The sequence below is a fragment of the Phasianus colchicus genome, chromosome 14 (genome assembly GCF_987193195.1).
Source record: "Phasianus colchicus chromosome 14, bPhaCol1.hap1.1, whole genome shotgun sequence".
NCBI lineage: Eukaryota > Metazoa > Chordata > Aves > Galliformes > Phasianidae > Phasianus > Phasianus colchicus.
Genome location: NC_143449.1, coordinates 14,167,741 through 14,189,767, shown reverse-complemented (window position 1 = coordinate 14,189,767; position 22,027 = coordinate 14,167,741). Strand labels below are relative to the sequence as shown.

General features: G+C 35.7%; 1 long non-coding RNA gene across 1 annotated transcript in view; it reads left to right on the top strand.

The window, feature by feature from the left end:
* Positions 1-22,027, top strand: part of LOC149916031 (uncharacterized) — a 293,438-nt gene that overhangs the window by 5,595 nt on the left and 265,816 nt on the right. Inside the window, exon 2 of the long non-coding RNA XR_016471003.1 lies at positions 11,157-11,366. This is a non-coding gene — a long non-coding RNA (uncharacterized LOC149916031). The remainder of the gene's footprint in view (positions 1-11,156; positions 11,367-22,027) is intronic.

Below are 22,027 nucleotides of genomic sequence, written 5' to 3'. Positions count from 1 at the left end.
TTTGCTTCTATATATTAATTTTTTCCAAGTTCTAAAGGACTACAGCATCTACTGGAACAGCTAAGAGGTTTATCTCATTAGCACTACACAGATTATACTTAGATGAAAGCTTGTGAAAGAGCAAAATTGGTATAGAAAGAGAATGCTACAGTATGATTCTTGGCATGCTTTTGACCCTGAAAATGTTATAGAGAAAAAAAAAATACTTCATTTCTGAAAAATTTACTTCTTGCTACAGCAAGATTAACTGTGATGGGATGAGAGGGGAAGCTCAAGATGCATTAATATTATTACAGACATCAAGGTATCTATTAAAGTACAACTTTGATGAATTACTTCTAAAAATAGTATTGATGCAGGTAATCAATCTTACAGTTTTGTCAAAAAGTGGCTCCCCCCCAACAGATATTGATTTTGATTGCCTACACTAGGACTGTGTTTAAGAATGATAAAAGGCATTTCACTCACTGCAGACTCTGGTCACTGACATCCTGAGTTACATGCAACCAAAAAATGTTGTTTTTTTAAAATGTATTTCTTATTTTTCCTCTTCTGTCTATTACACAGCAATTGTTGTTCTACTTATTTTTCTGATTATAGTTTACAGTTATGTTTTGAAATAACAAATAAATGTTAATTTCTGCAACAGCAGCAGTTCCCAAGCAAGTTACATAGCTAAAAAAAGGGGGAGAAAATAGAGAATGATGTGCATACTATGAAATAATTAATTTTTCTACTAGCTGTAATGTTGATACAATAAATATGGGAGATAATGTTCTCCCATGTTCATTATACGCTGTCGTTTTAAAAAGTTAAGTAACATTTCAAATCACAAGATGACTTCAACAGTATTCCCAGAAAATGGCAGCAATATTGTGTGAAAACCCTGACAAAAATTGATGCTAGCAGTTTTGAGCTCTGACTGCGAGGTTGAAAATTACAACCAGTACTTACCTGCAATGAAGACAGTTATGGCCTCACTGGCAGAAAAATCCAGAAACTCAAAGAAACTCAGTCTTACTCAACCCAAATTTGTATTAAAGGAGAGGTATCAAGGTCTACAAAATGCAGTGTGTTCTTTCTTTATAGGAGGAACCTTCATAGATTTCACGTGTATGCTTTTCTTCATAATCCTACAAGTTCCTTCATTCGTATCTAAAAAGGAAACAAAACAAAACCAACCAACAAACAAAAAGAAATTAAAAATCTCCGTAAGCCAGATTTGCTACACTAGGATATACACTTGAGATAAGAAAGAATTTTAAATTCCAGTATCACACAGTCAAATCAATTTTGATATCTATTTACTGGAAATATCTATTTAGCAAATCTCTCATTTGAAGACTTGAATGTCTTTGGTTTATTCAGGACCAAACTCTTCCTGCTGGACTTAATGAATGATATAATTCTATCCTGGAATCTGTTTAATTTGCTTGTGAAATTGCTTGTTCACAGCACGTAAGACATTGGAAAAAGTACTACTTAAAAGTTGCTCAGAGAGTTAGACTTTTAGAAAAGATGGAAAAACTAACAGAATATTAGGAATATATCTGTGAAGTAATAACAAGGTAATAATGTAAATTTCAAATAAAAAAAAAAGGTTTTTGAAAAGGACGGAGCAATTTAGAATTAGATATTCTTCTTAAAATGTCATCCTATCTTATTCAAAAATTTTAAGGTATGTAGAAATATGGAAATTTTGTTTTAAAAAAAAAAAAGGACAGCGTTCCATGTTATAACATATATAGTGTCAATATTAACAGAAATGTATTGTTGTAGACAATGTAGATAACTTCCATTCTAACTTCACTGAATTCAGGCTTTCCTCTCAAGCCAGGCCTGCACTGCACATTCCTTCACATCACTTGCAAACATTTCAAGCCCCTGTGAATGGTACTTTCCAGAATCTCATTATAATAGATTATGCACATTTTTTATGTTGCCTTAGAGAACTGCATATTTTAATATGAACACATCTCATCAAGAAATACTAGATCTGCCAGTTTTACTTTATCTACCCTTCATAGATCATTTCCCTTCTGAAAAGAACTGAAAGGAGATTTTAAGTGATTCTAATAAAGGAAGAAATCCAGCAGCTGGAGCCAACTGTTAAAAAATTTGAAGTCCTATTAATTTTTTATCACTTATCAAAAAGGACACAGTTCTGTGTAGATTATACAGGCATATTCAAATAAATTTAGGAAAAAAGCTTCAGACATTTTTCTCAGAATAATTTTAAGTAATGGATAATGATGCCTGTGGAAAGATGAGCGAGAAAGGAATTGCTAAGAAAAATCTATTTTGATCAACCGGCTAACTACACAACTGTGTAAAACACATGCATTTTCATTTCTCTAAGAACAGGTTCAACGAAGCATTAAAGAACATATTACCACAGAGACAGCTGTATTCTAGCATACCAAATCAGGAGACATACAGGTTACTTTCCTGATTTATGTATCCCATAGCATCTTCCTGCCAAGGCTGAGTCCCTTGACAGAGAGAGCAGACTAATTCCAAAGACATATGCTATACTTCATCTTTTCTCAAAATCTCAGGCCATTGTGATTGTGGTAGAATCTGACACAGAAACTGAAAGATTTATAGTGTTAAGTCTTGCACAGCTAGCGAAGATTTGCAATGAACAAAGCAGCAATTATTTCACACAATTACTAATTGGATCACAAAAGCCAAATCAGTCTGTTTACAGTGATGAAACCCCACAAAAATTAAATGGCAAAATATCTTTATTCTAGATTTTTGACCTTTCTCTTTAAATTCTCAGCACACAGAATATAGGACATAAAATTTTTATGTTCTGCAGCTGGGATCCTCTTTTCCTCTTTCGAAGGTTTCCCTGACAAAAAAACTAATACTGCTCACTGTCTGCATGCATCTATTCAGTGTTCATCAAAACCTTGACTGCACCTCAGAAAACATCGTTGCTAAATAGCAAAAGTTGTGGAATTACTCCCTAACATCTTGTTAAAAACAAACAAACAAACAAACAAAACCCACCTTGAAATGACAAATGAAAGTTCTAGATCCCTTGGTACATGAATAAAAATGTGCAACTGGTATAGAAATAAATGAAAATAAAGTTAAAATCACATTAAAAAATAGCAAGAAACAGTAATCACAGTCAGGTTGACAACAGTTAATTTTTCAATTTCTAGTCTAACTGAAGATCAATACAAACCTAGATAAAAGAGCAATGGGCTGCAGCTTACACTGAAAATGTTTAGTGGCACATCCTCTCACAAACAAAAACGTTTTTCAGTCCACAAAATACATAAAAAGAAAATGTGGTCCACTTCAGACACAAAGTGCATTGTTGAACCCACATAAGACTCAGATGGATCCCAAAAGTAGGAAAAGAGTCCTGGACTTGTTCATTGGTGAAAATCTTGTTTATGCTCTCACATGTAATTTGTGTCATTTAGAGGACAGAAACAAAGTTATAAGCCCTAGCACAGACTCATATTAGGCTCAATATGATGGTGTCATGCCTAACGCAGGCCAGAAAAAGGCAGAACAATAGATGTAGGCAGTGCCCTAGAGATTCTGTGTTTCCTGTTGTTGTTTAGTGTCAGTTTGTTGCTACACACAGGAATTGAGTTTCTTTTCTCTATTCAGCAATTCCGAGGTGCTACCTCGGAACCCCAGTTACTCAGAAAAGGTCCCCACAGGACAAGAATATGGCTGATCTGAGATGTTCAATGTAGTGCCTTGGTCGATAGGGGTCTGAGGCACACTGGGCACGTAGGGAAGCTAATGGGTGACATTTGACAGCCAACAGCCTTCAGCAACCTGACTTAGCTGTCATGGTAACCCTGCTTTAAGCAGAGAGTTTGCCTAGGCAATGTTCAGAGGGCCATTCCATTCTGAACTGTTCTAGGATTGCACAGTATGTACTGAGGTTAGTTCTGAGCACTGAAGGATTTTCAAAATGTCATCTAATGCATAGGGCAATCGGATCTCATTTCCAGAGGTATCTGAAATTAAGATCAAATAAATTGAAAAGTTTTGAAGCTGTGCTAGGAAAAGAAAATTAAAAAAAAATCGAATGTAATGATCAGCAGATTAGATTCTCTTTCAGCTAGTTCTCTGTGCTACCTTACTAGACATATTTTTCTATACAACCTAAGTATGAAATTAGCATTGACAAGCTAATTGTTGCCTGTTCAGTCTACCTATAAATATCACAGGATAGACAGAAGTCATTCATTTGAAAAGCCATTTTGAAGTGTTTTACAAGACAAGCAAATAGTACGATTGATTTTGGGAAGTTTCAAAATCTTAAATAGATTTTACTTAAATAGAAGTAAACAAATACCACACATTGCATGATAAATGTCACACAAATCCCTCAGAGAAAAAGGGGAATGGAACAAAATATCACTCTTTTTTTGGACACTCTGTTTTCTGATATCCTTGATTATTCTCCTACAGAAGAGCTTTGCAACCTCCCACTGATACATCTTACAGGAACTTCTCACCCACAACGCACACCTTGTAAAAGGATTTTATTAAAAAAGGCTTCAACCAAATACAAAGTAACACAACAGATCGTGAATTCTGGTTATAAAAATCAGTAAAGAGGAATTCATCATGTGTACGGACTGTTTGCTGACTTAAATATCACTTATTTTAGAATCATAGAATCATAGAATCTTTGAGTTGTAAAGGACCTTTAAAGGTTATCTAGTCCAACTCCCCTGCAGTGAACAGGGACATCCACAGCTCGATCAGATTGCTAAGAGCCCGATCCAGCTTGATCTTGAATGTCTTCAAGGATAGGGCTTACACTGTCTCTCTGGGCAACCTGTTCCAATGCCTCTCCACTCTTACTGCAAAAGACTTCTTCCTTATGTGCACTGCATAAATTTCTTCCTTACAGAACTGTTTCTAGTAACACCTCCATCCTATAAAATGCAGATATGCAAACACTTTTAGAACATTACCTACCCATCTCAGGGCAAAACCAAACTCAGTGTAAAATCTCATGCAACAGGAGTACCAGTTTAAGGAGAAAACAGTAACAACAACAGCAGCAAAACAGTCATTCAATACTTTTTCATGTTAACAGTCTTCAGCTGTGATTCTCACAAATTCAAAGATAAAATCAAGTAGCCAATTATAAGGTGAAATAAATATTTAGCAGATAAAATGGATGAGCAGTGTGTTAAACAAAACAGACAGTGCAGCAGAACCCCATTGAAGGCTGGTCTATGTAACTATATGTTATTGTAACAGATATCTTACCCATGCAAGTTTGGCCCCTTAAGATGATGATTTTTAAAATAAACTTCCGATAAGAGGTGCACATTTGTCAAAAGCAGGTTAGAGATTTTCATAATTAGCACTCCCTCAGATTGTCATTTTTTCACTTGCAGTCAAATGACATTCAAAATAGGGTCTGAAATACTTTCATATGCTCTAAAGTGCTGGAAAAATGTTTATTGCCTCTCTGATCCCTGTAAGTGAGTGCCACCTTTAGTAAGGACAAACAACAAGAGCAACTGCCTTTTAATTTCTGCATAGGCGGTAATGAATCAGGAATCAAAAAAGAAACAAACAGAAAAAAATTATATATCCCAAAGAAACACAACTAGTCTGGCATTGTGTTTTCTGAAATTTGTTAATGCTGAAGAAGGTCTAGAAAAGAGAGAGAACCGGTCATAGTATTTTTAATCACTTATAGCCATCTCAATTGTTGGCAAGGAGTGCTCTCTGCATTGGTTACTTAATGGATTCCAGCAGCAGACTGAAAAAGCGGAACTTCAGAAAGATTTAAGATATATGAAATTGAATGACAAGAACACTGTGTATGGTAGCTTGTGATTTAGTGAAATAAAAACATCCCTGAATATAGCTGTAACAATCTCTCAAGACAATTACAAGAAAAACCCTTTTAAATAGCTTTTACAGAAATCTCTGCAAGGCTTCTCTGCATGTACACAAATATACGATCCATACTCCAGATGCATGAAAAACTGAATTAAAAAAATGAATTGATTTACTCGTGAAGAAAAGCTTTCTTTTCTTGTGAAAAGTTACTTTATTTTTAGTAAACGAATGAGCTTGCAGACAGAGATTGCATCTACTTGAATTCCGAAACAATCTAGACAAATGGACCAGTTAGAAATTTCCTCTATAATTCTGGAAATGAAATCACTTCCTTAGTTTGCAAAAAGGCTTAGATGAGCTGAGGACTTCTTTGGAACAAAATAACATAACTTTCATTTTGCAATTTACCAGATTTTCAGCTTCACAAAAAAATCTCACCTGGAAAAGAAGAATGTTCTGTTCATTTTTTATACCTTTATTTCATCTTGATCTACCTTAGGTATTAGATGTTCCAGGTTTCTATAGATCTTCTGTACCTGTGTAACATTAAAAAAAAAATGAATTTCATATTTAAAATCTTCCCACAAGGCTTAACTGCTTGTGAAACACATTTGATTGCTTTACTTTCTTACCTTCTAGAGGTTAATATTAGTTTTTGCTATCTACAGCTGTTTACAACCTGTACTTTTTTTTTCCTATTAATGGGAAAGAAATACAATTGGCAGAATCGTTCCAGTAAAATGCTTTAGACATCACCAATATTACCTGATCAAGTACATCTTGGAAGAGATCAGTGAAACAGATTAGAAAAAGATAGGAGCCCCTGTGCTTCAAAGCCTAAAATGCCTGCAGGGATTATGAAGTTTACCACTGCTGAGTTTGGACATATTCTCTTATCTGATCTCAAGCTCTTTTGACAAAGCAAGGAAGATACAGAAATGAGCTAAATGTACTGTGTGTCAGCCATAAAGAATCCTATCAGGAAGTACAGTAAGCAAAGATTTCATTGACAGTGTAGGTATTTGGATGATACGGCCCACACCTAGTTCCGCTTTGAAGAAAAGTTGCAATTATTTCTGGCCTTTTAATATGGCACAATGACACAAAAGAAGCATACGCAGATATAAAGACGGGTCTGGTACAATATACTGGATCTTAGCAAATTGTGGAGGAGGAAGAAATAAAGGTTTATTTAAAGATATGTCTGGAGTATCTCTATGAAAGATGCAATTATATTTCAGAAATAGCATTTTCTTTAGTTACTGAAAGTAACAAAAAGAGGCATAATAAAGCACAGTAATACAGAAGTACTCTGAATAATACATACTTCATTTGCTAGTAGTTTCAATATATTTAGGTTTCTGTACCTATATCTAACACACATGAAGTCATATCTTCAGAATATTCTTTATTGGAGTCTTGTTTAAAAAATACATTTTACTGCATATCTCACACGTGAACTATTTTAGAGGAGTAGGACAGTCTTTATTTCTAACTTGTATTTTCACTAGCCTTCTGTGCCAAACACTTAAAGGCTTTTCTTGTCTTTACCAGACAAGTTTACCTGAGATATCACTTTTGTTATAGCCAATGAGCTTAAATCTCCACCAGAGTTCTCGCCCTTGCTTCTGCTCTGTTAAGTGCTTCTGTGACTATTTAACAGAATCATTAGTTGAAAATGTACAATAACTACTATTAGACCCATTCTGATCTTGAAGAGCTGTCAGCTGTCCTGAACACATTCAGCTTAGAAAAACATAGGATAACATAGATTTTTCCCATCTTTTGACTAGGGGAAAATGGAGTGATTTTCAATTATGCTATGGAATACAGGCTATTTAACTTCACTGTTATGTGCATAGAGAAAAGTACTTCAGAAGAGCCCTTTGGCTTTCACAATATCATTTAATGCCTGAACTGACTTATTTTAAAGAGTTTGAGCCTCAGAATAAAATACATCAACTGCCATATACGTAGTTATAAGCTACATCTGTTTTTAGGAAAAAGCTTCTAATAATGATCATCTTTAAAAATGTTGTTGTTTATGTTGTTTTAATTATTAATTCTATTAATGTATTTTTATAATAAATCTGTTAATAACCTACTTTTCTCTGCAACTGATGGAAGTATATTTTTGCATTATCTTTCCAGAGTTGGGGTTAGTATTATAAACTATGTGTATTTTATAAATACTGTCATCTTTTTCATCTGAAGTTGAAACATTATGTAACTTTTCAGATGACAGCAGTAAAGCTGCAGTGTCAATCATGTGCACCGAGACGACAAATCTAGACTAAATTCGTGTTCCTGTAAGCCTTCCATCACTCAGAGATTATACAAATCCAAACCTTGATTTTTCCAGCATCTCAGACTTCCATATTCACATTCACTGGATATGTTGTCTGAAAACATCTGATGTCTTTGTGTTCTTGAAGTTACTGAATGTTAAGGAAAACCTGCCTTGAGTTTTGGAGTTAGACCAACACAGAGAAAAACAATTCTGAAGAGCATACTGAAGAGCAGCTGTGAAATCACTTTGTTCCCTTCCACAGTTTATTTCAGTTTATGTAAAATGAGCAGTATTGATATTGTTTTCCATAATCAGTATTAAAGAACTGCCTCCACTTGAGCACATATTTCCCCTTTGCATCATCCCTATGACATTCTCAATGATAGAGTAAAACATTATTGCAGCTTGGAAGAGGAAGAATGCTTCAAGTCCCAAGTGACAATGAATTGTACAGAAAAACTTGCGCTGTGCCCTTACCATAACTCAAGCACCACATTTTTTGTGAGACAGTAGTTAGGTTAGTTTATCTTTATTTGAGGAGACTATAATAGGATTTACTGAAAAAGCCAAGCACTAAGGAAATAGTGAGTGGCGACTCTAAGTAAATGCTATTAGTGTGTGTTACGTTATTAATTGCAAACTAACAGTTGTAACAATCTCATACATTTTTGGCATAAATATTAATATCCATAGAATATTACATATAAAAAACCTTCAGACTTAATGCTCAGCCTCCTTGCTTCACTAAATCCACTAGCTACAGTAAAATGGAGTTAGAACTGTAAGAATTGCCCATGTGAGGAACTGCAAGAACTTCAGTTACGAGGACTGCTCCGAAAGTAATGCCTCTTATTTTATTTTTATTTTATTTTTAACGCCTTCCATGATGTCAGAGGCCGATGGTGGTGGTATGGCAGTAGAGGTTGAACCTTCCTACCAGTATTCTATTATATTTTGTTGCTATGTGACAGATGGCAGCAGAGGGGCAGTCTGACAAAATGGCGTCTGGCATGGAAATGCATATAAAAGTATGAAACTGAATTCCTCCATGTGGAAAAAATAGCACCCATTGACATTCACTGATGCTTGCTGAAGCTTTATGGAGACCAAAGAGTGAATGTATTACTTTAGTCATAACCAGACAAGCCAAAATGAGCTTGAAAGCTATTCTTGCTTTTACCTCAAACATTCCTTACTGGTTTATAGGCTTATATTAACCTCACCTCATGCATAACCAGTCTGCTGCTTTTTCACTAGATTTAATTTGTAGTCCCAGTCTGTCTTTAGAATGCTTTGATGCCTTTTATGTTCAAGTCTTAAAACATGCATAGTCGGTCTTCATGGTGTAGTTATTCTGAAAACCTTCCTTGATATCTTTATATGATTAAGAATAAGAAAAAAGAAAAAAAAAAGCTGTAAATTCTGCTTTAGAAATATTTGTACTGATTTTTTCAGACAGTGTTTCTGCAAATTGCTCCTACTGACACCAGAGATTGTATTTTCTCTCAGAAAACATGATTTTTTCTTCCTGTTCAAATTTGCTTGTAATGCTCCATAACTTTGCTACAGACATTCTCCCTTAAGCTATAACTGATATCAGGATTTCTCATTATGTCAGTAGTGGCTATGGTATTGCTCAGAAAAATTATGAGAGAAACAAAGGAACTTATTATGCTTTGGTCAGTTATCTTAACCAGGTGGGCAGAACATCTGGTTCATCTCTGTAGGGACATTTCCTTTTATTCATAAAATATTTCTGACATTTTGAAGTCCTTATTGAGCAAGAAGCATCATAGAATCACAGAATTGCATGGGTTGGAAGGGACCCCTACATCTAGGCCATCTAGTCCAACCTTCCTCAAGCATTGATTGAAACAGTACAAAAGAAGTGCTCTTCCTAGGCAGTTTTTGTCTTAGTAAAAGTAAACTTCCAGGTTTTTAGAATAAGTTTTTGTTTTTTTTTTTCTTATAATTCAGTGTTATCTTTTAGACTTTGCCCAATCTTATGTTTCTCCTAGGAAGAAGAAAAAAGGTCTCATAAAGTTACTGACTGCACCCATTGGTAAAAACAAAAAAACCAAAAAAACATGGAGGAAATATTTTAAGTGTCCTTCACATTCTCTTTCACTATTTAAAGTTCTGCAAATTACTTATTAACTAACAGAAAAAGTAACTGGATCACTTCAGTTAAAAACAAACAAATAAACAAAAACAAACAAACAAAAAAACCCCACAACATTTTACTTTAAAAATGTAGAAAGTGTTTTCCTAATTTAAAAAACATATATATATATATTTCAATTTCATGCATGTAAACAGAAGAACTTTTTTCCATGCAATTTATTTCACTCACTTTTAACAAAAAATGTTAACAAACATCATTTATAACTACTAGTAATAACTTTACAAGTCATGGGTGTAATACTCAACAGGAAGGTTTTTAATAACAATCTGTGGGCCCTGACTTGCAATCAAATGTACAGAATAGAGGACTTTGCTGATAATTAAAGCAGAATTAAGGTGACAGGAGTTGCATCTGAAGCAGGGGCAGCTCTGACAGCTGGTTCTGCTTTACACCATGGCCTCTGATAAAAGTCTTGATAGCATTTAGTTCAATGCATAGTTGTGCAGGCAGTTACTGCCCATTCAACATGAACTTTTTGTCCTAACACTGAAAAAATTACCACTTATTAAAGCTTCCATGTATATATAGCTGCTAGAATACCACAACAAGAAGGACAGGACTGGGCTCAGTGAGCAAAGAGTGAAAAAGAGTGCCACTTCTGAGGAAACAGCTTCTGATTTGGAAAATGCTGTATGTATCTTGTGGCATTTTCACAATACATTTAAAATTCAAAGCATTGAAATCTGAACACACACACACGCAAAAAATTCCTTCATGTTGGTGAAAAGTGTAAGCTGGCAGAAAAACATCTGATTTGGTTTGTTTGTTTTTGGTTTGTTTGTTTGTTGCTTTGCTCTTTTAAAAAAAAATTTGAATCCTTCCCCTTTGCAGCAGCTCAGTACCATCACACTGCAACCACAGGTTAAAATACTTGGAGCTCAGGACCCTTACGAATGCCTTCACTTTGAGGCTTTGAAGAAGGCACAGCTGCAACCGCTTTTCCTTCAGGGGCCTCACAGCGCACTGAGCACGTGCAGAAACTTCTGGAGTGCCGTCTGCTCTTCAGGCACCTGAAAGCATCCTGAAAGCTGCAAGTTGCACGTGAGTATGCTTTCTGTTTTTGCTTTTTTTTTTTTTTTTTTTTTTTAATTAGAGTGGCTCTTTTGCAGAAGTGCCTCTGTAGTGCCTCGGTGGTTTGCGTTTGGCTGGGTTTGGAGTTTTGCTGAAATTGCACAGTCTGTGGTGCAGTGCTGGAGCTGGGCACGGCCTTTGCTGCTGGCTGAGGAGCGGCTGCACCTCGTGCTGGGTTTGATGCAGAGAAAAGAAACTTCCCTCAGGTTGCTGTTGTTGAAAGGAATTCTGAGGAGGATGAATTATAAAAGCTGCTTTGTTCGCAGTCTGTGTGGTGGAGAGGTAGCTAAAATAATGCAAAACTGTAGGGCTTTTAGTGTAGCTTTTTAAAAGAGGCCTCTGATCCCTCTTGTGTTGCTCTGGGTGTTTGATCATCTCCTCCGCTCCTTTCAGTACTACAGTATTACTCTAGTGTTTTCCACAGAGACAATACTTGCTTCTATTTAATGAGAAACCTTTAAAAGTGTGTGTGCTTCTCAGAGTGTGAGGGAGCTTTCTGTTTGTTAGCACGTGCCCTGAGCAAGTGCTCACCCATTACTGCTTTTGAGCCCACATTTAGAATTCATTTTTGATGCTCTGTTAGATTGGAGTTTGTGAGAGGCAAGATCTAAGTCTGCCTCAAAACGTGTTTTCTTTTCAAGCATTCTAGATTTCATTGTATTTTCTTCAAATCCATAATGCATCAAAATGACTCGTAAATAAAATGTTTGGGGTAGAAGTGTATTCCTCAGTCTTGCTGTGCTGGAAGGTAGCTCTCCTTGAAAAACTGCTATGCCTATCATTGCTCTGAATCTCCCCCAGATGGAAAATGTGGAGAGTTGCACTTGTTACTGTAATCTTTCTTGTTTAAAGTTGTAGTAATGAAACTGACGAGCTTTTCAAGTATTGCTTCAAAAGCATTTTTATTTGCTTAATTTGATTCGTGTTATAGCTAAGCCACCTTCTCCCTCCCTCCCCCCCCATGAAATGTAACTGAATGTATGTGCACATGCACATCAAATCCCCCATTTAATTACCCTTATCTATATCTGAACAAATCCTGTCTAGCTGCATAGATAATAAAGAGAATTGTCTGCCAGCTGCTTGTGACTAGTTGCCATCCAGAATTTATTCAGAAGTTGAGTGTAGAGAAAGAATGCTTGTGTTACACCTGTAATGAAAACTAAAGCATTTCAAGTACTGAAATATGTGACTAGGAACAAAACATTAAAACTGCAAGTTTTTGACCAGACTTCATTGTTCAGACAGAACTGTAGCTCTCATTTTGAAATAGTGCTATTCTGTATGAGCTTTAAGTATTTCTTGCTTGACTAATGAGCAGCAGCAAAAACAGACTAATGGCTTTTTTTAAGTGGTAGCACATCATACTTACTACTAGACAGAGAAAATTAGAATTATGTGCAGAGTGAAGGAGGATGAAATGTTTTTTAACGTTACATCAAGTGTGTCTGTGTCCATGCTTGTATATAGAAAATTAGTACTTTCTGATGAAAACTTCACTCCCTTACAGCAATTTTTTTAAATATATATATATATTTTTTGGCAGTCACACTTGTTTGCACTTCCATTAGTGGAAAGTAAGCAACAATGACAGGCTGCCACATGGCATTCCTAACAATGTACTTGTTTTCTGAGCACATACCACTACCTCAGGAATGATTTGCAAATCCTTTGTAATTCAAAAACACTGGTAAAAGTCAGCTCACAATTGTAAAGTGGTGAGGGAGTAAACTAGACACTTTATAATACCAATTTAGTCACAGTAACTGTATGCAGTCTCATAATTGGATTATGAAAACATAAATCAAGAGCTCGTTCTGTAACTAAATGAGAAAGGAACCGTCTTTGCTCATGCTTCCCTAAAGTTTGCACTAGCTTTTAATAATAATCAGTAGTACACTATTCTAGGAAAGGAAATTAGATGCTGGTCATCAATCTTCTGTCCTCAGGAAGGCAATGAGTCACAGAAAGACCTGTTAGACTTTTGGAGTTCATTTAGACAAGTGCCTAGTGTTGTTGTCTATCACAAAACACTTTTTTTTTTTGATCTGTCAATCTGATCTAAATTTAAAGTGAACTTTGGCAATTCTGAATACATATCAGTCTGTAATTAGGTTGGGTTTCTGAATCCTTATGTTGCAATTATAAATATAAGCAATTTTAATTATAGATGGCCCTCAAATGTTTAAATGCACAGTAAGTGCATTTATGATTTTTTTTTTTGGTCAACCTTTTCTCCTTGTTTGATTATTTGAAACTTTGTGTTGTAATTGAGGTAGAATCTGTTGTTTGTAAAGAGATGTTTGGTGAATGTTGATAGTTGGAATGTCCTCTCAAAAATATCTGATGTTACCAAGGTTGCATCTCCTTTGCTTCACTGAAAGCGATTTTGTCTGTAACTTTGTGTCTTAATGCTAAAAGAAATCATGTGCCTTTTACAACAAACAGGAGGAGTGAGATTCCCTACTGGGCAATGCTTTAAATTAGTATTCTTTCCTTTAGAGTTCTATTTCTAATGACACAGGAGGCTTGCTTATAACAAGGTGAATTATATATGTGAGCCTATATTTGAATATGTACTTATTAACTCTGACAACCATTTCTGGTCTCAGTTCTGTTATTTTCTTCTTATTGCAGTTCTGAAATCAGGCCTCACAGTTATTTTTTAAATGTGTCACTATATTAGATAATGTATGAATACTGGAGAGAAATAGTGTTATAAAATGTCTTTTCCCTAGAACAGTGAAGTCCTGCCTAAGACTTAATTTTATGAGCACAGTTAATGCTGATTATTCTGTTTCTGATATATAAGGCATCAAAAGCATGCTCACTTGATTCACTATTAAGTCCCCACTGCTACTATGGAGTGTAACTAGTGCACAAAATCATATCTGCTCTGTGTTTGTCAGCTGGGTTCAGTCTCAAAATGGCCATGTTCAAAAGTGATGTTTCCTGTGGGCTATCTTGTGAAGATACAGTACATCAGTAAAGCACCTCTCCATCTGTTAAAGTGCTCTTATCCACATCCCTTGTTTTGCTCTGGAAAGGTACTACATTTTAATTCACATGCTGAATTGAAGGGAACATTCCAAGCCATTGACTTTGAGCTGAGCAACAGAGTAATAAAAAGGAAAATGCAATGTGGTAATATGTAAACATTCACAAAGAGGGAAAAAGAATTTGCTGAATTTGACTGGCAACTTCTTTTCCAACTGATTTCTTAAATAAATGTTTCTTCCCAGTAAGAAGTAGTGAATATTTTTCTCACAAAAAATAATAGCTAATGCAGGAGCTCAGCCTGCTTTGATATGTAATTTAAAAGTATTAATGCTCTTATTTAAAAATATCTACTTTTGGCATTTCCTTTATTTGTTCTAAGCTCTAATAATTTGGATCAGGCTTGCTAGTCAAGTCATTACCACATGGTAGTGGGTTTTCAGACAATTTCCATGAAGACCACAGTCTATTTCAACTTGTTTTCAGGTCATATGTTAAGCAACTAAAATTACTGCTACTGTAAGCATAGATGCAGGGGCTCAGAGTTGCTTTGTGATGAGTGAAGGTGTCAGAATCAAGTACAGAACCTAAGAGGAGTAACGTGCAGATCCATTTTTAAAATACTAGAGTTCATTCCCTTTATTAGCTGTATTGTAATTTGAGCAGTGTGTACAGTTGGTTTTATAAATGGATAATACCAATTGACTCAGCTCTCCTCTTACTCTCCATAAAGATAACTGGAGAACTCTGTTGTGATACAGGGAATGCCACTGATGTGTGCTTTCTGCAGCACCCTGCATGCTCCCAACACCTATTCCTGGCTTTGAGTGCATTAACCACAGCATGCAGCTTGCCAGCTATGATTTAGTAAGTGGAAGTAAATGTTACATGTGAGTAGATTGGAAAGCCAAAGCTCTTGTGCAGAATTATATTATGCTTTGTGCCAAAAATAGTTACTTGCACTGCAGTATCTACAAAGCTAACTCTAGGCAAAACTGATTTGCATTGGCAAACCTAGAGTGTTCTTCATTGAAACCCGATTAGATAAAGAATGCTGAAGCTGTAACAGTGCACAGTAGTGAGGACTGAACTCCCACAGAAAAGTTCTTCTCTGCAGTTTGGTGTATGGCCACATTAACGAGCGTGTGTTCTGGTGAGCAAGGGAAATGCTAGCTGTTAACAATTGTGTGCAATTCCTTTATTTTAATAAGCAGCAGTAAAACAAACAAAATCATTCTACGCTCTATTGAGTGTGTTGGGTTGGGTCTTTTGGCAGAATAAAGGACTTCTTTTTTTAATTATCTTTAATGGCCTTTGCATTAAATACTTGATCAAAAGCATTAAACTTTGGCTGCTGTGAATATAGCTCCAGAACGTTGTCACTTATTTGTAACTTTTTACCTTTTTCAGAGATGTAGTACTGAGGAAGGTAGATCGGATTTCTTGTCATCTGAGTTCCATAACTTCTGTGAGCTGCATGGTGAAATCTAGGCAACTGCCTGGAGAGTATTTTAATAGGAAAAATCTATTCTTTTGTCTGTATAGATGGGAATTAAAACAAAACCACAAAAGGTCAGGCATTGTATTTGCCAATTAAAGTCTGCTCCGGCATGATATGTTTTAGAGTTTACAGGGAATTGTAGTTATTCAACCATAATTGTAGACTTTTTTTTTCATAGCAGTTCAGCTCCGGTAAGCTTATTCTTTTTAATTTTCAAGTGACATAATGGGAGAACCACAGGTGATCATTTATACAATACTTCATACACAGCAGCACATGTGTAATTTCTAAGAATATATCCTAATGCACTATACAGCACAACACAGTTTTAAAATACAAATGGAGTTTTCCATGTGAACTTGGTTTTAACTTTAGTTTTAAATGAAGTTGCCATTTGGATGCAAACAAACTTCATCTATCTTTAGTTTCTACCTCTGCATTTAAGTTAAAGGCATACATATAGCCAGCTGAGATAGTCCAGAGCCAATTTAGTCACCAAGCTAGCAGAAGCATATGTAATTACATTTTCACCTACAGGCCTACTCACACTGCTGCAGATTTTAATGAGTTTGGGCTTTCTCTATCTTTCAGTAAAGACTCATGAAATATGAGGGGGAAAAAAAAAAAGTAAGATTTAAGCCTTACAAATAGCATGTTCTTAAAAGCATAATACCAGTTTAGAGCATAGGGAAGGTGAACTCTGTTTTTAGTGACAGGATGTTTGCAAAAAAGCTCTTTAACTACAACTTCCAGTGTCAAGGTCATTAATACGATTCAAAAAAAGGTCATTAATACGATTCAAAAATTTTACATATATATTCTTTTAAATGAAATATTTTTCTAATTTTTTCTTAATTATTTTGAGAAGCCTATTGATAATTTGATAGGGGAGGAAAAACTTTGAGTGTCAGCTGTAAAGGTTTCTACAATTTTGCCTGCATTTTGAGAGGCTGTGTCTTCTGCCAGTGCTTCTCCTCAGATAAGATCAAGGAATTCTGTGTTGAAAACACTGACAAATTAGCAGAAGATGAATCAGAATATGGAAGTAGAATTGAAGTGGATTTATGAGCACTATTGATACTGCTAAGAATTCTGGTAAAACTCTGTAAATGTTACTGTAGAAATGAATCAAAATGAATCAAAACGAGTGAAGAAAGTAAGGAAGTCATCAACAGAGAAAACTGTTGCTCTGGAGAAAGTCTTCCTGTTGTCCTTTCCCATTATATTACCTCTTTAAATGAGATGTTCCATTTCAGTACATGAATGTGGTGAAATGTTTTGTTGTGTATTCCCCTAGTTGTTAATAAAATAAGAAAGGAAGCCAGTTTCCTTGTCTGTATTCTGCTGTTAGTTTTCCAGTTTTATTTTTTTTATAATACATCACTTTGCTACATCTACATTTTCTATCTCCTTCCTATCTTTTAATAAAGCGAGATGGGGTGTGGTTATCATGAGACTATATTTGTGGAATAGAGAAATAAATGAGGTCTTAATAGGAGTTGGGAACACTGGTGATTTATGACTTTCTACAACACTTACTAGACATACATGTCAATGTGTAGCATACCATAAATTATATTACATGCTGTAAAATGCTATAAGTTGTCATTTTTAGTGTGAGTTATTACCATTAAAGACTTTTATTGCCTGCTGCTAGTGTGAGTTTCTGCAGCTACCTCACCAATTCTCTAACTAATGACTTCAGCAACTGCAGGAAGGAGACTGGGAGATGCAGTGGCTGATTAGGTAACACAATTGCATTAAACCTGTGACGCCAGAGGTTAAACTACACTGAACAGAAAAAATGATCTACTCATCTGATAGTATCCTTAGTATTGAGCATTTCCAAATGCCGTTTGGATCAACTGTATATTATTAACCACTGTTAATGTGTGCCCACTGAAAACGATAAATGCTTCTAGTTTGTACTAGTGCTGTATGTATTGCATAGTCAGCTGCAGAAGAATGAAGATGAGCTAAATCCTGTGGAGAAATTCAGCATCTCCCAGTGATCATGAAAATCTGCAACAGCACCTCAAAGGAGATATTGCTATTATTGCTGTAAATGTAAGAAATAGAACAGCAAAGTAGCAAACTAATATTTTTTTAGCAAGGAGCCATTACGATACTGGGTTATGTGTCTTTGTAGTGCACGTTGAGTTCACTGAACTGAGTAAGGGGAGGGATCTGCAGATTGTGCTGTTTTTGTTTTGTGCAGCACTGCTGTGATACTTAGCCTTGGTAACTGCCTTGTTTTGGTTGTCATTGGCACCTCTATGTGCCAATGTTCGTGCAGGAGGATGACAAGCTATGGTGTATTCTCTTAAATTCATCTAGATGCCTGTTGGGATATTTGTGTTTGAAATGTTGGTGCTACCCTTCAGGCTTTTCAAGTGTCGGCATGAAAAATACATGTTGCAGATTGCAAACAAAATGGGAAACCTGTGATGACTGATTTTTGGGTTTTGCAAGAAATTCCTCAAAACGAGTCCATTTCTTTCCCTCAAACAGCTGGGTTTACCATTGCTTTTAGAGAGATTTCTTTTTGACGCCTCCATTAAACCTGAATTTGGTGTCATCCAACCTCTTCTCAGCGTTTTGGGAAGAGAAACGTCTGCCTAAAATATATCTTGGTAATCTTACTGTTTAAGGCATGATGAAAAGGTTAGCTATCATTAAAAATCAATGTAAACGGTTTATTTGCTAGATGCTTTTGTTGCATTTTAAAGAGGTTTTTGTCTGCTGGGTCCTCCCCCTGCCCTGCCGACCGGAGCACATTTCTGGCTGAAGCGTGCCCTCTAGTGAGCCGCTGAGACGGGATTCAGATGGCAGAGCTTTCTCGTCAGCGGGGTGGGTATTTTTCCTTTTCTTTCTCACGTAGCTTGGAGAACTAATCAAGCACAGTTCGTAAGAGTAGGTGATTTGTGCTTTGTTTGCTGAGATAAATAAGTCGTTATCTTAGTATTTGTAATATATTTATCTAAGGCTGACACACTTGCAATCTGTTTTGTCCCATTCCCAGCTGTGTATTTCTACTTTTCCTTCTACCTTTCCCCAGCTTTTCCTTCCCAAACTTTTTGTACATGCAAGAAGCAGTTCATGGCTCTTGTTTTTTTTTTGCTTTTGTTTTTATGTTTTTTTCCAAAAGAGTCTGAAGTGAGTAGTGAAATGTCACTGCGCAATTTGTCAGCTTTTTTTTTTTTTACCTCTCTTCACATAGTCTTTGGAATCCTACAGCAGTTGCCCCTTTGTGTCATGTGAACTTCACAGCTGGCGGGAAATAAGCACTAACAGTTTATAAAGCCATCTATAAAGGGTAAATGTGTGATGACTGAAAGATTTGTGTGGCTGATGTTTGCTAGATAACTTCAAATGAGCACTAGGGCACAGTTATGAACAAAAAGAATATGCTTTTTGCACATCATATGAGCTTATACAGTTTGTACATAAGAAGTTTTAAATACATGAAAAGGACAGAACTGTAAATTAATGTATTTTGAGTGGTAACTTACGTTCTCTGGAATGGGCTCAAGGGACTTCATTATACTGTCCTAAGCAGAACATCTTTCTTTGCTGCTCTCTGCTCCAACACTTTCTACATATTCTAGGTCTGTTCTTCAGTAACAGATGTGTTCTTCCAGTTTACACAAAGTAGATGCAGCTGATACTTAATCACAAGTATCACTAAGAAGATATTTTTAGATTAAAGGGATATAAATTACTTAAAATTATCAGATGCTTAAAATATGTACACTGCATTTATTTATTTTGAATTGATAGATTGTTTAAGGAGCACATACGTACATATCCTTTTGTTCTAAAATGAATGAGTAGAAAAATTGGAAAACATTGACTGAAAAAGTTATTTCCCTTTCTAGCAACCCTTTCCCTAGTTATTAGTCAGCTGTGCATGTAAAAGTTCTATCTGAATGAAAATCAATTTGTGCTGTTATTCAGAACAGTGTTAAAACTTGCCTGATTCTTGCCTTCTCGTTTCAAGGCTATTTCAGAGCTTCTTTTTCTTCCATTGGCTAAAAACACCATTCCAGTTACTAGCCCAAATTTATTTACAGCCATTTGCTGCCTGACTTAAGACTTCATAAGGTCTGCAATTGAAATGCCAACAACTAAGTGCAATATTATACATAGAACTATTTGCTCTCCAAAAGTATTTTTAAGAACCCATTAAGCATTCACCTGTGACATTGAGTTGGAAAAGAGGAGCTCTGTTTGGATAAGAAAACTCCATTCTTTGTCTTCTCTTTGGAGTCACATGTTTAACAATAATTTCCAATCTAGAAGTAGTGATTTTTTTTTTTTATTATTTGATGCATTTTTGTGTTAATAGCTATCCAGTATTTCAGAACAGTTAAGTGTGACTGTGACATTATGTGACAGTGGTGGAACATTGCTGATCCACAGTAGCAAATCCTATCACATGAATAATAGCTATTTTTGAGGACTTTTTAAATGAAAAGATGCTGGTAGTTTATACACATAAGGACATCATTTAAGTCTCCTTAACTTAAATTTTTAGAATCTGTACTATAAGACCTGCTTTTAAAGGATTAAGATAGAATTAACACAAAAGACAACAGCTTGTTTTATGGTGTTGATGAGGTTTTTTTCTTGTGCTATTAGAAAAAAAATGCTGCCTTGTTAGTTGTTAAATCATACTCAACTTATGTAAGTCTCCTCGAACTCAAACCCTGGCAAGTAAAACTTTTTAATGTAAGCACTGTAAGTCCAAATTCTTTGCTGATAAAAGTTGTTGGGTCAAAATTAGGTTTGATCCAGAAAGGTTCCTTCATCTGGACCAGATTTGGTGTCATATACTGTGAATTCCATTATATGGTAGGTACATGCAAGTAATCTGTTGTGAAAGTAAACAGTATGTAGTAGGAAAATGGAAGAGGGAATACCATATTCAGCCAGTTACAGATAAGTACTTAATGCAATTCTGCCTGTGTTTAGCAGTTAGCTTTAGTTTGCAGCTATATGAATAGTAGTTGATACTAGCTTTTCCAGCTCAGTTTCTGTCCATTTTAAATGTATGAAATGAAGATTTTTATCTCCTTTCATGTTTAAACTTCGCTCTCATTCTGCTTTCAGGTTGAATATGCTTTTAAAGGTTGAATATAATTCTCGTCCTTGAGGACTTTTCAAAAAACCTTTGCAGCAAGTTGAGGAATTTTGTGTTATCTTAGAATCTCCAGTTGTCATTCTGCAGAAAAGACTGTACTGAGGGCACTGTGTCATTACTACTTGCTGTGGAACAAGTATTTTCATCAGGTATCTCAGTGGAAACTGGAAACTGATGACCTTGTGCTGGAGTGGATTTCTTACGTTACATGATTAAAAAAAAATACAGCTTGGTGTGAAAACTCAGCTGCTAAGTTTATAAAACATTTGCTGAAGTCCCCAATGGTCTTCTGAAGCTGTTAGCGTTGAACACTATCAAGGGTACCTGAAATAACATCTCACTGGAGATTCTTGAAATTTCTCTGGCTTCCTAACAGTAAGCAGAAGTTAAAAACAACAACCTCCTAGTGTAAATTCATTCCTACTACTGCATGCAATAAAATGTTTTACTGAGTAAATGAGTGAGCTTTAAAAAACGTGAGGAGAATGTTGCTGATTTCTAAGGAAACCTTTTAAAAAGGATACTGATGAGGAGTGGGGATGTGATATTGCTTTGAGCTTTTCCTTTTTACAGTCTAACAATGGACATGTGAAATCAAGTAGACAATTAAGTGAATATAGTGAGTTGTCACTTAAGCTTAACCCTATGCCCTTTATCACACCACTGTTTGTTGCTCCTGGTCTTCTTTTCTTCTGCCAGTCAGAATCCTAACATCTGCTGAAAGCCATTGTCCATCTGCACGTCCAGCTGTTAAATCCACGCTCCCATGCTGCTGTGTGAGTGGGAGGAAACCACACTGATAACTTTGTACAAAGTAAAGAGAAGTAGTGGTGACGGGAAAAAAAAGACTGCTTGTAATAGCCACCTCTCTTCCTAGCTTCAGTATTGTTTTCCTGGAGATCAGAGTTGAAATGCTATCGGGGTGTAATTGTCACTGAATAGGTATACACTTCTTATGAACCAGCCTGTGTGAACTCTTCCATGAAATGC